At 36.8% G+C, this 15,000-nt stretch overlaps 1 long non-coding RNA gene across 1 annotated transcript in view; it reads left to right on the top strand.

Moving 5' to 3' along the window:
* LOC144379262 (uncharacterized) overlaps positions 1–15,000 on the top strand; it is a 218,607-nt gene that overhangs the window by 101,422 nt on the left and 102,185 nt on the right. The window contains exon 2 of the long non-coding RNA XR_013441969.1: positions 6,854–6,964. This is a non-coding gene — a long non-coding RNA (uncharacterized LOC144379262). The remainder of the gene's footprint in view (positions 1–6,853; positions 6,965–15,000) is intronic.

Here is a 15,000-nt window from a genome sequence, read left to right as displayed (position 1 = left end):
TACTATTAACTAAAGCTCATAGTTTACATTAGAGTTTATTCTGTTGGTTTTGACAAATGTATAATTCATGTATCCACCATTATAAGATCACACAGAATAGTTTCACCGTCCTGTCCTAAAAATCTTCTCTGATCCATTTACTCATCCATTCCCTCCTCTCCCCAAACACCTTGCAACCACTGATCTTTTTTACTGTCAGTATACTTTTGCTTTTTCCAGAATGTCATATTGTTAGAATCATACATTATTATAGCCTTTTAAGACTTCACTCTTTCACTTAGCAGTATGCAATTAAGTTTCTTTCTTTGTCTTTTTCATGGACTGATGGCTTATTTATTTTTAAAGTTGAATGTATTCCATTGTGTGGAAGCACTCAGTGTATTTATCTATTCACCTATTGGGAAAAAATTTTGGTTGCTTCCATTATATAGCAATTATGAATAAAGCTGCTATAAATATTCATGTATAGGCTTTTGTATGGACATACATTTTCTGCTCATTTGAGAAAATACCAAGAAGCCTGATTGCTAGATCATATATATAGTAGGACTATATTTAGCTTTATTAAAAAAAAAAAGTGTCAAACTGCCTGGCAATGTGGCTGTAGGATTTTGCATTCCTATCAAAGATGAGTGAGCAAAAGCTCCTGTTACTCTAAATTCCTGTCTGCATTTAGTGTTATCAGTGTTGTGGACTTTATCCATTCTAATAAGTGTGCAGGTGTATCTTGTTTTAATTTGTGTTTCCTTAGTGACACGTGATGTTTTTATATACTTACTTGATTTGTGTATATACTTTTTGCACAGCCTCTTTTTTTGATTAGTAGAAAATCAGTTTATATTCTGAGAAGTAAGTGATATTATGTGCAGATTAATAAGAGTTGTATGTTAAAACCTACATGGGGAATCTGAAAATGTCAAATCCTAAACTGATATCCTACAAACCTCTCTCAAATTCATTACAACCAGCCACTAAATCCTAACAACAAAAGAAATACTGAAGATAAAGAGAGGTAGACTGTGAGGAAAGCTACAAATCTGGCTAGATGTAGAATGTGATGGATGGCAGAAAACAATATTTATTTTTGCTGTAGACATTATCTGCCAGTACAGAGTCTAACATCTGGAAACTATCAAACTCTATAGTCAGAGAAGAGATCATGGCAGAAAACATGTGGACTACATAGACAAGGGTAGCAAAGCTGGGATAGATGGTATTGGAAAGTCTCCTGCTCTCCAAAGATCTGCAAGAGAACAGTTAGCGTTGTTCCTCTCCACTGAAGCTGGAGAGCACTAGGTTTTGCACCATAGCAGATCAGAGAAATTGAAAGGTTCACAGGCCCATCACTTGCCACAGAAGTAGATACTTATGAGTTGGTACTCCTTTATGTGCTACAAAAGCTGTTCCTAAGAAGAATCCAGAAAATTGAAAACTAACAAACACCCAAAATAAGCAGCCTGCACCTAACAGAAAGAGTAGAGTTTTTTTGTATGTGATTGAAATTGAGTTGAGATCAGCCTGAAACAGGCTGCTATAAGATGTTTCATATAAGCCTCATGGTAACCACAAAGAAAATAACTATACAAGATTCACAAAAGAAAAGAGAAACAAATTAAATCATATCACTATAAAAAATTAAGAAAACCTAATAGAAGATAGGAAGAAAGGAAAGGACAAAGATGTACAATCAGAAAAAAATTAACAAATGACAATAGTAAGTCCTTACTTATCAATATTTACTTTAAATGTAAATGAATTAAACTCCTCAATCAAAAGACATAGAGTGGCTAAATAAATTAAAAAAATAAGATTTACCTGTATACGATCTACAAGAAATTTGCTGTAGATTTAAGGACATACATAGCCTGAAAATGAAGAGATGGAAAATGATATTTCATGCAAAAGGAATAGCTATACTTATATCAAACAAAATAGACTTTAAGTCAAAGCCTGTCACAAGAGACAAATAGGTCATTATATTATGATAAAAAAGTCAACTCATCAGCAAGATGCAACAATTGCAAATATGTACGCATCCAACATTAGAGCACCTAAATATTTAAAACAAACATTGACAGATCTGAAGGGAGAAAGGGACAGCAATGCAATAATAGTAGGGGACTTCAATGTGCTACTTTCAATAATAGATTGTCCAGACAGAAAATCAATAATGAAACATCAGACTTGCACAACACTATAGACCAAATGAACCTGACAGACATATAATCTTCCACATAACAGTAGGAAAATACACATTCTTTTCAAGTACACACAGAACATTCTCCAGGACAGATCACATGTTGGGTCACAAAGTCTTAACAAATTTAAGAAGATTGAAATAATACTAAATATCTTTTCTGACCACAATGGAATAAAATAAGAAATTAAAAATGGAAGGAAAATGGGAAAATTCAGAAATACGTGTAAATTAAGCAAAATACTTCTGAACAACCTAAAAGTCAAAGAATAAATCAAAAGGGAAATTCAAAGATTCTTTGAGACAAATAAAAAAAAAATATATCAGACTTACAAATTGCAGCAAAAGCAATACTAAGAGAGAAGTTTTTAGTGATAAACACATACATTAAAAAAAAAAGATTTCAAATAAGCAATCTAACTTTATACTTCAAGGAACTAGAACAGGAAAAACCAAGCCTAAAGTTAGTGGAAGGAAGTAAATAATAAAGAATAAAATAGAAATAAATGAAATAAAGAATAATAGAAAAAAGTCAATGAAACTGAATCAGTTTTTTGAAAATATAAAAAAAAATTGACAAACTTCTAGCTAGACTAAGAAAAAAGAGAGAAAATTCAAATAAACTTGTAAATGAAAGAAGAGACATTATAATTGATGCCACAGAAATAATAAGGATCATAAGAGACTACTATGAACAATCATACACTGTCAAATTGGATAACATTGGAGAAATGGAGAAATTGGTAAACACATGAGTTATCAAGTCTTAATTATGAGGAAATAGACAATCTGAACAGACAAGAAAGAAGAAAGAGATTTAATCAGTAATCCAAAATTTCCCAATGAGGAAAAGCCCAGGGCCAGTTCACTTCATTGGTGAATTCTAGCTAACATTTAAAAAATAATCATCAATCTTTCTCATATTCTTCCAAAAAAAAACCAAAGAGGAAGGAACACTTACAAACTCATTTTTATGGGACCAGCATCGCCTTGATACCAAAGCCAGACAAAGACGCTACAAGAAATGAAAACTACAGGCCAATATCCCTGATGAACATAGACACAAAAATTCTCAACAAAATACTAAGAAACCCAATTCAAACACACATTAAAAGGATCATGCATCATGACCACCTGGGATTTATTCCTGGGTTGTAAGGATGATTCAACATGTGCAAATGAATACACCACATCAACAGAATCAAAGATAAAAATCACATGATCATCTCAATAGATACAGAAAAAGCATTTGATAAAATTCATCACTCATGATAAAACTATAAACTAGATATAGAAGGAATTTATCTCAATATAATTAAGGCCATATATATGAAAAGCTCCAAGCTAGCATCATTCTCAATGGTGAAAACCTGAACGTTTTCCTCTAAGATCAGAAACAAGACAAAGATATCCACTCTCACCACTTCTATTCAACATAGTATTTGAAGTCCTAGCCAGAAAAATATAGGCAAGAAAAGGAAACAAAAGGAACCCAAAATAAAATATAAAATTCCCTCTGTTTACAGATAACATGATTTTAAATGTAGAAAACCCTAAAGATCACACCCACACACAAAGCTCTTAGAACAAATAAAATCAGTGCAGTTGCAGAACACAAAATCAACATACAAAAATCACTTGTATTTCTATACATTAGTAATGAACTATCCAAAAAAAAAAAAAAAGAACTTAGGGAAACAATCCCATTACAATGGCATCAAAAAGAATAGTATACTTAAGAATATATTTAGATTTATTCCTATTAGGAGTAGTTGAAAAGACTTGCACACTGAAAACTATAAAATATAATGAAAGAACTAAGGAAGATTTAAATAAATGTAAGGTACCTCATTTTCAGGGATTAGAAGACTTAACATTGTTAAAATGCCCATACTTCCTGAAGCAATCTACTATAGATTCAACAATCCCTATTGCTGTAGACTGAATGTTGTGTCCCCACCCCAAATTCATATGATGAATCTTAACTTCCAAATCTTTTATGTCTCATCCTATAATTAAGGAATTTACTTATCTTTTTCAGCTCAAATGGCATATATAGTTGTGTTTATCTGTTTATTTTTGTGGCCTAGACCCCACCTACATGATCCCTTCATTGTTAGTCTGTCCTGTACTTTTACTACTTAACTTGCATGAAAATCTTACTAAACATTTAGTATCATATGGCACTTTCAAGCACTTCACTGAAAAACAGCCTTGGGCTAAAAAGGAAAAAAAAAGAGATTATAAACTTAGGTGATTATTTATTTTTCATCTGTTTTTTGTTGTTTATAAGTCTGTATATTTTTTATAGGTTATACTTTCACCTGTTTCAAAGTCAATCCAAACAGGGTAAACAGTTAATATCTCCCTGCTTATATCTGCTCCCCAAATCACCCAGTTTTCTTCCCTTCTTAGGGCATCCAAATTACCTTTTTTAAAAGTAAACTTTCAAGGATATTTCATGCAAAATAAAGAAATAGCACACATATTTTTCTCCTCCTTTTGAAAAAAAAAAAACAAAAACAAAAAACAGTATCATTCATACTGTTCTGCACCTTGTTTTTTAACTTCATATACCTGGGAGATCATTCCATATCAGTAGCCAGTGATTTCATCATCTTTCCCATAAATACACATTATCTATTCATGTAGCAAATCGGTTTGACCAGATCCCTAGACGTGACATTTAGTCCACTTCCAATTTTAGGCACTACAAATGATGCTGCTATAAATAACGTTATAAAATGATCATTTCCCACATATCCGAGAATATTTGTAAAATAAATTCCTGGAAGTGAAGTTACTGGGTCAAAGTTACATTCTTGTGATTTTTACATTGGGGCTGCATTATCTTAAAGGACAAATAATAATAAGCTTTATTTTTAAAAATAGAAATGTAATCATTATCATTTACCAGCCTGTGACTTTTATCAAGTCACTTATGCAAGATAAATTGAGGCATGTGACTATCCCATGCCATCTCTGTTTTACCCTTGTTTTAGCAACTTGCTTCTTTAAAAACTGACTCTTGGAATGGATTTTGAAACTTATTTACACATATATGAATAACTGAATATTTGATAATGGCTTAAAGTTTAGAAGGAAGTTGAGAGAGAGGCATCTTTTAACAAGTCAAAACCTTAAATTAAATAAACAAATTGGGTTTATAGAATTTATGTTATATAAGCAAATTAAGGGGAATTGTTTTGGAGGTGAAAAAAGAGCCAAAGCAGAATCTTCCTAATACACCTGAATTTCCAAGGGATGCATTCAGCATTTTATTGCTATACCAGACTGTGGACATCAACTCTCTTACGGTAGAGACCTTTACAGCAATCTCCTGCAAAACAAAGAATGCTGGCTTTATAAAATTTTGGCAGGTTTCCATTCCTACCTTTCAATGATATTTGTTCATACGTATGTGGGTGAAGCATATGCGATCTTTTTTATTTTATTTTTCATTCACAGGAATATTTATAAGATGTCTAATTATTATTAGCACTTAGTTCCCAGTGTTTTACTAATGAGAAGAATTCCATGTCTTGTTTCATGAATATTTTTTGTTTGTTTGCTTAGCAATCTTATTTCTGCTCCAAAGAGTCCAAGTCATTTAAAACATAGGTACTGAATAATCATCACCAGATAGAAGAATTTAGCTATTTATATATTAACTAGTGTCAGAGCTTTGATAGTAAAATGATTTTCTTGCACAATGTACTGGTAATAGAGTCAGGTTATGGCTTAAATAGCCTTCCTCACAGAGGTTTCTAGAGAACTGAGAAAGATTTTTTTTTTTTAATTTACTTTGTGAAATGCCTAATATACATGAATTATATAGGTTGGTCTTTTCATGAAAACAAATACCAATAAATTTCTAAATTATTGAGTAAATTATTCTAAAAATTTTTTAATGCTGTAAAATGTGAAGTACCAGGTGAGTGTTCATGCCAAACTCAGCTTATCTTCCTCCTTATGATGCTGGTGACACCAAGCAGCCTCAGGCTCATACCAGATATTTCCCTGCAGATCCATAGAGGCAGTTCCCTACAGTGAACAGCTTCCCACAGACTTCTCCATGAACATTTCCTTCATGTTCCCATTTCAGAGGCCAGCATGATTGTCAGTGCAACGGATAGTAAGGTCTAATTCCAATCTCTCCTTATTCCCATCATAATGGCTCGGTTTGCCCGAATGAACTCTAGATGATGCTAAGATTAAGACCCTAAAGTAATTTAAGAGGCTAAAGTTTGGCTATACATAGAAATATATTTGTAATGTCTTTAGATATATCAGTATGTTGGAAATAAATTTCTAGGCCCCAAATGGAGCCCCTCCAGCCTGGATTCTACACCAGCAAACGGAAATTTAGATAACTTTTGTGTCCACGTAAATGCTCCACTTGACCAGAAACACAGTCTACCCAGTCAGCCAGTCTCCAAACACCCAGCCAACTCTGGACTTCTCACTCTAAACAAAGTTGACTCTGGCCCCAGATAATCAGAAATTTTATCTTTTTCTCTTCCTTGTTCTTTACTTTTTATCCTATAAAAGCTTCTTCTGTCCCATTTTGCAGTTCTTTGGAGGACTGTCTGCTTCATAAAGTATTAAATAAATTTGTTTGCATCACCTAAACTGTCTTCTTTAACCATTTTTAAGTTTCTGGTGACAAGGAACAGCATCTGAAGCAGGCATGAAGGATGAGAGGCATACGCGAGGCATTTGCAGATTCTTTTGAGTTCCCGTTCTTGTCATCACTGAGGGCCATGGGTAAGTCCCTGTTGGATTTGAGCCTCACTCCATTGGGTGTAGCTCTCCAGTCCAAACAAACTTTATTAATTAATATATATATTAATTTATATATATGGTTAATTATATATGTTATATATTATATAAATTTATATGTGTGTGTGTATATATATGTGTTTAGTTAGTTCCCATTAATGTTCTGGAGTCTCAAAAGGTTCACAGGGTTTGTTAAAGTTCCCAGAAAGGTTCTGAGATCACAAAAAGATTTTGGGGTAGTTATAGTGGGAGTCTGCAACAGCTGGCAGTCGTTAAGGAATTCACAAAGTTTGAGGTAAGTCCATAGCATAAACTGCTGGAGCACTTGGGGGAAATAAGACAAGAAATTTGAACTGTTTTGACCAAGGATGTATCAAAATCTAAGTAGGTACAAGTCAGACTATTAGAAGCCATTAGGGTGTCTGCTGCTATAAAGAAATCTTCAGGTGAAAGGAATAATAGATCCGTTGCTAATGGGAATATCAGAAGACAAAGACACGAAATTGGTGGGCATGGGTGGAGCACTTAAAGCAGATAGAGTGCCCACCACCTAACTCTAGGACTCCTGTTCTAGGATAAGTTTATCATGGAATGGTTTAGATTAACACTAGGTCACCTGCCAACCTTAAGAAAATTTCCATGCAATGAGGTACACACTGTAAAATGCTACCAAATCCCCAACCAGTTAATACCTCTCAGGTGTTAATTTGGTTTGGAGAAACCCAAGGCTTAGCTAAAGAAATGGGATCATTAAGTTTCAAAGAATTGTGCACACCACCTTTTGGCATACCTGCTTATGTTATGTCTAAGATATGTGATTGTGGAAGCTGTAGATATCTACAAAATGGAAGAATCTTATTAAGACAACATAGAATTAACAATGGCCATTATGGAGAATGTTCCAATTAGACAAATTGTTCATTTAAGAAGTGCAAGCGTTCCCAAGTCAACAAAGAGAATAGGATACTATGTTAACTGACATGCAGAAGTCTCCATAAGTCTTTAGGATTTTGAAATATCCTTACTGAAAGTTTCACTGTAAGAGACTAATGAAAATTAAAAACAAATGTGGTACCTAAAACAAAAGACTCTAAGACTGACATGATTCCTACTACTCCTAACTATCCTCCTTTACCTGAGCACTCACAGTCTACTAATCCTCTATCTGAGCTGTCTTTTCACTCTGAAGAGACCACAAGACTATGAACAAAAATCCACCAACTTAGTGGGCTTACAGCTATAATAGTGCCGAAGCCAGAATCCTGAAACACCTAGGCCATCCTCCTCTGTTATACCCTCCAGTGGTCCATCATAAAAACACTGGCCCAGAAATTGGGGTTTCATTTGTAATCAACTAGGCCACTAAAAGAAAGACTGTCCTTGAAGTTTTTATCAAATTCTTCTACACCAACCCAAATGCCCCCATAACCACCCTCAAATGAAGTCCCCCATATAAGCCCTTTTTAGGGTTGAAGGATTCCAAAATATTCTATGGTAAACCGCTACCAGTTATTCCCTTAAAGAGCCAAGGGGAAACTAAAATTAAAATTAATGTAATATCTCACAAATTTGGGGAGATACTATGTTTTGGGGCTATATTCTCTCCTTAAATTCACTTGCTCTGGAGCCTGCTGATAGAACGCTGGAAAAAGTGGCTGAAGCTGGAAAAGGGTGAGCATTCTTACCAGAGTCAGCTCTCCTGAATCTGTATAGTGCCTGGTGGAGAAAGGAAGGCAAAATTTTACATTATCCATTCAGTTCCAAATTTGTATTCTTGTGAAATTGGGCTTGGCATACTCTTTGGTTATGGATCGTTTTTCTCCCAGCAACAGCTGTTGCCTTCTTGTTTTGCTTCTTGTTTTGTGTCGTGAAAATTTGGCTTGCCCTGGTTGTTGGTTCTTGCGTACGCAGGCAGCTCGGCCATCAGGTTGTGCCCAGAAATATGGCCAGCCAGAAATGTGGATTGCACTTCATTTGCAGCTAGATATGGCAGGACAGAAATGTAGGTTACGCTCAATCTGCAGCTAGGGTCCTACTGACTGTTAGCTCTCAGAGGAAGTCTCTTTCTTTAGGCTCTCTTTTGGAGTGACTCTGGATCTTGGGAGGGCAGAATCTGCTGCACTCTCTTTAAAGGATGTCTTTTGTGCACACGAGGTTTTCAATATTGCCAGGAATGTTTATTCTTTGTCCCAGCTGAAACTTGACAAGGCATTTGAAAGTTGATTTTGTTTGTTTGTTTGTTTGTAGTTCTCTGGTCAGAAATTGACCAAATTAGAAGCTGATACTCAGAGCATGGCAGGAACTCTTTTTAGGCCTTCTTCCCTAAGCTAAAATGAAACTATGTACCCAAAGGGAAAAATAAACATTCTACAGACAACTAGAACATTAGGAATATTTGATTTCTATTTAGTTGAAGATCTTCTTTCTGAAATAAAGAAGCCAACTGTAGTTGGTTGATATTCAGGTTGCAACCTAATTCGTTGAGGTCCATTTGTTTTACAAATTGAGTCTTTACAAGAACAGAAAATGTCCACTTATCCTTTTTACCAATCCCCAAACACCCACTATTCATCTCAAAAAAACTTAAGAGCATTGTAAAAATTCTGGACTTGGCAAACGAAAATCCTTCCTGGAGGAACTTGCATCTTTCACTGTGCCTTTGAGATATAAATTTTCTACCTGGTGTTCTCTAGAAAGTGAGGGCCATCTCTTTGAAATCCAAACTTCAGGGAGATAAATCTTATCAGAGAAAAATAAAAATAGGGGAGGCTATTTAAAAAAATAGGCAAATGAAAAATTTTAAAAATCTTTGCCACAAATATTAGTGAAAAAGTTAACCCATTAACTTAGTCCATTTGCCAGAAACACAGTTTGGATCCAACTCTCCTTTTATATAAACTAGTGAGTTTTTGCATTATCATATCTGTCTCATGGCTAAAATTTTAAAACAAAAGTAATAAGATCTTTGTTTGTATTTGTTTATATATTTATGTATGTCCATGTATGTATGTTATAGATATGTGGTATTTGTTTCTACTCCAGATGGTATTGTCAAAATTAATTTATAAACAGCCCCTTTTAGATGGCTTTAAAAAATTAAGCATTTATAATGATCAAGTATACTTTCAGAAATATAAAAACTAGAGGGGGGAAAGATGGCGGAGGAGTAGGGGACCCTATTTCAACTGGTCACGGACTTGAGCTGGATATCTCCCAGACCACTCTGAGCACCCACGAAACCAGCCTGAGCTGTAAGAAGATCTGGATCTCTACAAACAGAATATCGCAGGCAGTTGGTTTTGAGGTACGAAGCGGAGAGCCGTGATTCTGCGGGCAGATATCGGGAGGATAAACGGCAGCGGGAGGGTGCCTGGCCGCGGGGATCCTACACCACCGGTGAGTGACAGCCTCGCGTGCTGCGGACAGGGCACAGACTCGAAGACCGGTAGCGGCGGGGAAAGGACTTTAGGGAAGCTCCTGGGGTGGAAACTCGGATCGGCGGGGTCGAGCGCACATGAACTGGGAGCGGCTGGCCGTTTTAGAAGCACAAAGGGCAGAGACGTGCCCTGACCTGGAGGCAGGACTGGGAGTGCTGCGGAGGGGCGCACAACCCAGGACGCTGCAGTTTATAGCAGCACAGACAGAAACGGAGACAGTATGGCCTGGAGAGCTCACTGAAGAACTCAGTTCTGAGGTCTCTCTGCTCTGAGGCCCAGGGTTGGAAACAGTCTCTTCTGCTCTGACTCGCAGAAGAGACGCAGAAAGCCACCAGGGAAAGCCGCCAGAGAACAAAAGCCCCAAAGACTGATTCCCGCTGAGCCCATCCCCTGCCACAGGGACGCAGGGCAACTTCGCCCAAACAGGGTTGCCTGAGTAACAGCGCGGCAGGTCCCTCCCACAGAAGACAGGCTGGGAAAACAAGAGGCCAGCAACCCTAAGGTCCCAAGAAAACAGGTGCATCTTGCTTGGGTTCTGGTCAATAATTTGGACTCTATACATTCCCTCAAACACCCATCAACAGAATGACTAGGAGGAGGAGCCCCCAAAACAGAAAAGACTCAGAGATTATGACTTATGCTGCAGATTTACAAATGGATGCAGATATAACCAAGATGTTGGAGATGGAATTCAGGCTAGCAATTGTGAAGACAATGGCTAGAATGGAGAAATCAATTAATGGCAACACAGTCTCTAAGGGCAGATATGAAAGGTGAATTGGCAGAACTTAAAAATGCTATCAATGAGATCCAATCCAATCTAGATAATCTAACAGCCAGGGTAACTGAGGCAGAAGAGTGAATAAGCGACGTGGAAGACAATATAATAGATAAAAAGGGAAAAGAGGAGGCCAGGGAAAAACAACTCAGAATCCATGATAATAGAATCAGAGAAATAAGTGACACCATGAAGCGTTCCAATGTCAGAATAATTGGAAACCCAGAGGGAGTGGAGAGAAAGAGAGGACTAGAAGATGTATTTGAGCAAATCGTAGCTGAGAACTTCCCTAATCTGGGAATGAAACAAACATTCGAGTCCTAGAGGCAGAGAGGACCCCTCCTAAGATCAAGGAAAACAGCCAACACCCCGGCATGTAATAGTAAAACTTGCAAATCTTAGAACGAAGGAAACCATCTTAAGGGCAGTTAGGGGGAAGAGATTCCTTACGTACAGAGGGAGGAATATCAGAATAACGTCAGACCTATCCACAGAGACCTGGCAAGCCAGAAAGGCCTGGCAAGACATATTCAGGGTACTAAATGAGAAGAACATGCAGCCAAGAATACTTTATCCGGCAAGGGTTTCATTTAGAATGGATGGAAAGATGCAGAGCTTCCACGACCGGCAGAAGTTGAAAGAATATGTGACCACTAAGCCGGCGCTGCAAGAAATATTAAGGGGGGTTCTATAAAAGGAAAAAGACCCCAAGAGTGATATACAACAGAAATCTACAGGGACAATCTATAAAAACAACATCTTCACAGGCAACATGATGACAATTAATTCATATCTTTCAATAATCACTCTCAACGTGAATGACCTAAACGCTCCCATAAAACGGCACAGGGTTGCAGATTGGATAAAAAGACAGGACCCATCCATATGCTGTCTACAAGAGACTCATTTTGAACCTAAAGATACATCCAGACTGAAAGTGAAGGAATGGAGATCCATCTTCTATGCCAGCGGACCTCAAAAGAAAGCTGGGGTAGCAATTCTTATATCAGACAAATTAGATTTTAAACTAAAGTCTGTAATAAGAGACACAGAAGGACACTATATCATTCTTAAAGGGTCTATCCAACAAGAAGATCTAACAATTGTAAATATCTATGCCCCCAACATGGGAGCAGCCATCTACATAAGTCAACTGTTAACCAAAATAAAGAGTCATATTGATAACAATACGTTAATTGTGGGAGACCTCAATACTCCACTCTCAGCAATGGACAGATCATCTAAGCAGAAAATCAACAAGGAAACAAGAGCTTTGAATGATACATTGGACCAGATGGACCTCATAGATATTTACAGAACATTCCACCCTAAAACAACAGAATACTCATTCTTCTCGAGTGCACATGGAATTTTCTCCAGAATAGACCACATACTGGGTCACAAATCAGGTCTCAACCGATACCAAAAGATTGAGATTATTCCCTGCATATTCTCAGGCCACAATGCTCTAAAACTGGAACTCAATCACAAGAAAAAAAATTGGCAGAAATTCAAACACTTGGAAGCTAAAGACCACTCTGCTCAAGAATGTTTGGGTCAACCAGGAAATCAAAGAAGAACTTAAACAATTCATGGAAATCAATGAGAACGAAAACACATCGGTCCAAAACCTATGGGATACTGCAAAGGCAGTCCTAAGGGGAAAATACATAGTCATCCAAGCCTCACTCAAAAAAAATAGAAAAATCCTGAATTCACCAACTAACTCTACACCTTAAAGAACTAGAGAAAAAGCAACAAATGATGCCTAAGCCACGCATTAGAAGAGAAATAATTAAAATTAGAGCAGAAATCAATGAATTAGAAACCAGAAACACAGTAGATCAGATCAACGAAACTAGAAGTTGGTTCTTTGAAAGAATTAATAAGATCAATAAACCACTGGCCAGACTTATCCAAAAGAAAAGAGAAAGGACCCAAATTAATAAAATTATGAATGAAAGGGGAGAGATCACGACTAACACCAAGGAAATAGAAACAATTATTAGAAATTATTATCAACAACTCTATGCCAATAAACTGAGCCATCTGGATGAAATGGAGGCCTTCCTGGAAACCTATAAGCTGCCAAGACTGAAACAGGAAGAAACTGACAACCTGAATAGGCCAATAACCAATAACGAGATTGAAGCAGTGATCAAAAACTCCCAAAAAACAAGAGTCCAGGGCCTGATGGATTCCCTGGGGAATTCTACCAAACATTCAAAGAAGAAATAATACCTATTCTACTGAAGCTGTTTCAAAGAATAGAAACAGAAAGAAAACTTCCAAACTCATTCTATGAGACCAGCATTACCTTAATCCCCAAACCAGGCAAAGACCCCATCAAAAAGGAGAATTTCAGACCAATATCCCTGATGAATATGGATTCCAAAATCCTCAACAGAATCCTAGCTAATAGGATCCAACAATACATTAAAAGGATCATCCACCACAACCAAGTGGGATTTATCCCCGGGTTGCAAGGGTGGTTCAACATTCACAAATCAATCAATGTGCTAGAACACATTAATAAGAGGAGGGAGAAGAGCCATATGGTCCTCTCAATTGATGCAGAAAAAGCATCTGACAACATCCTTTCTTGATTAAAACTCTTCAGAGTATAGGGATAGAGGGAACATTCCTCAAGTTCATAAAATCCATCTATGAGAAACCCACAGCGAATATCATCCTCAATGGGGAAAAGCGGAGAGCCTTTCCCTTAAGATCAGGAACACGTCAAGGATGCCCACTCTCGCCACTATTGTTCAACATAGTACTAGAAGTCCTAGCAACAGCAATCAGACAACAAAAAGAAATAAAATGTATTCAAATTGGCAAAGAAGAAGTCAAACTCTCTCTTTTCGCAGACGACATGATACTTTATGTGGAAAACCCAAAAGACTCCACCCCCAAATTACTAGAACTCATACAGCAATTCAGTAATGTGGCAGGATACAAAATCAATGCACAGAAATCAGCTGCTTTCTTATACCCTAACAACGCAACTGTAGAAAGAGAAATTAGAGAAACGATTCCATTTACAATAGCACCAAAAACCATAAGATACCTCGGAATAAACCTAACCAAAGAGGTAAAGGATCTATACTCTAGGAACTACAAAATACTCATGAAAGAAATTGAAGAAGACACAAAAAGATGGAAAAATATTCCATGCTCATGGATCGGAAGAATAAACATTGTTAAAATGTCTATGCTACCCAGAGCAATCTATACCTTCAATGCCATCCTGATCAAAATTCCAATGACATTTTTCAAAGTGCTGGAACAAACAATCCTAAAATTTGTATGGAATCAGAAAAGACCCCGAATTGCTAAGAAAATGTTGAAAAAGGAAAACAAAGCTGGGGGCATCACGTTGCCCGATTTCAAGCTATATTACAAAGCTGTGATCACCAAGACAGCATGGTACTGGCACAAAAACAGACATATAGACCAATGGAACAGAATGGAGAGCCCAGATATGGACCCTCAACTCTATAGTCAAATAATCTTTGACAAAGCAGGAAAAAACATGCAATGGAAAAAAGACAGTCTCTTCAATAAATGGTGCTGGGAAAATTGGATAGCCACATGCAGAAGAATGAAACTCGATCATTCTCTAACACCATTCCCAAAGATAAACTCAAAGTGGATGAAAGACCTCAATGTGAGACAGGAATCCATCAAAATCCTAGAGGAGAACATAGGCAGTAACCTCTTTGACATCGGCCACAGCAACTTCTTTCAAGATACATCTCCAAAAGCTAGTGAAACAAAAGCAAAAATGAACTTTTGGGACTTCA

Source organism: Halichoerus grypus, chromosome 1 (genome assembly GCF_964656455.1).
Source record: "Halichoerus grypus chromosome 1, mHalGry1.hap1.1, whole genome shotgun sequence".
In the NCBI taxonomy this organism is placed as follows: Eukaryota; Metazoa; Chordata; class Mammalia; order Carnivora; family Phocidae; genus Halichoerus; species Halichoerus grypus.
This window is presented reverse-complemented; position numbering and strand designations above follow the sequence as displayed.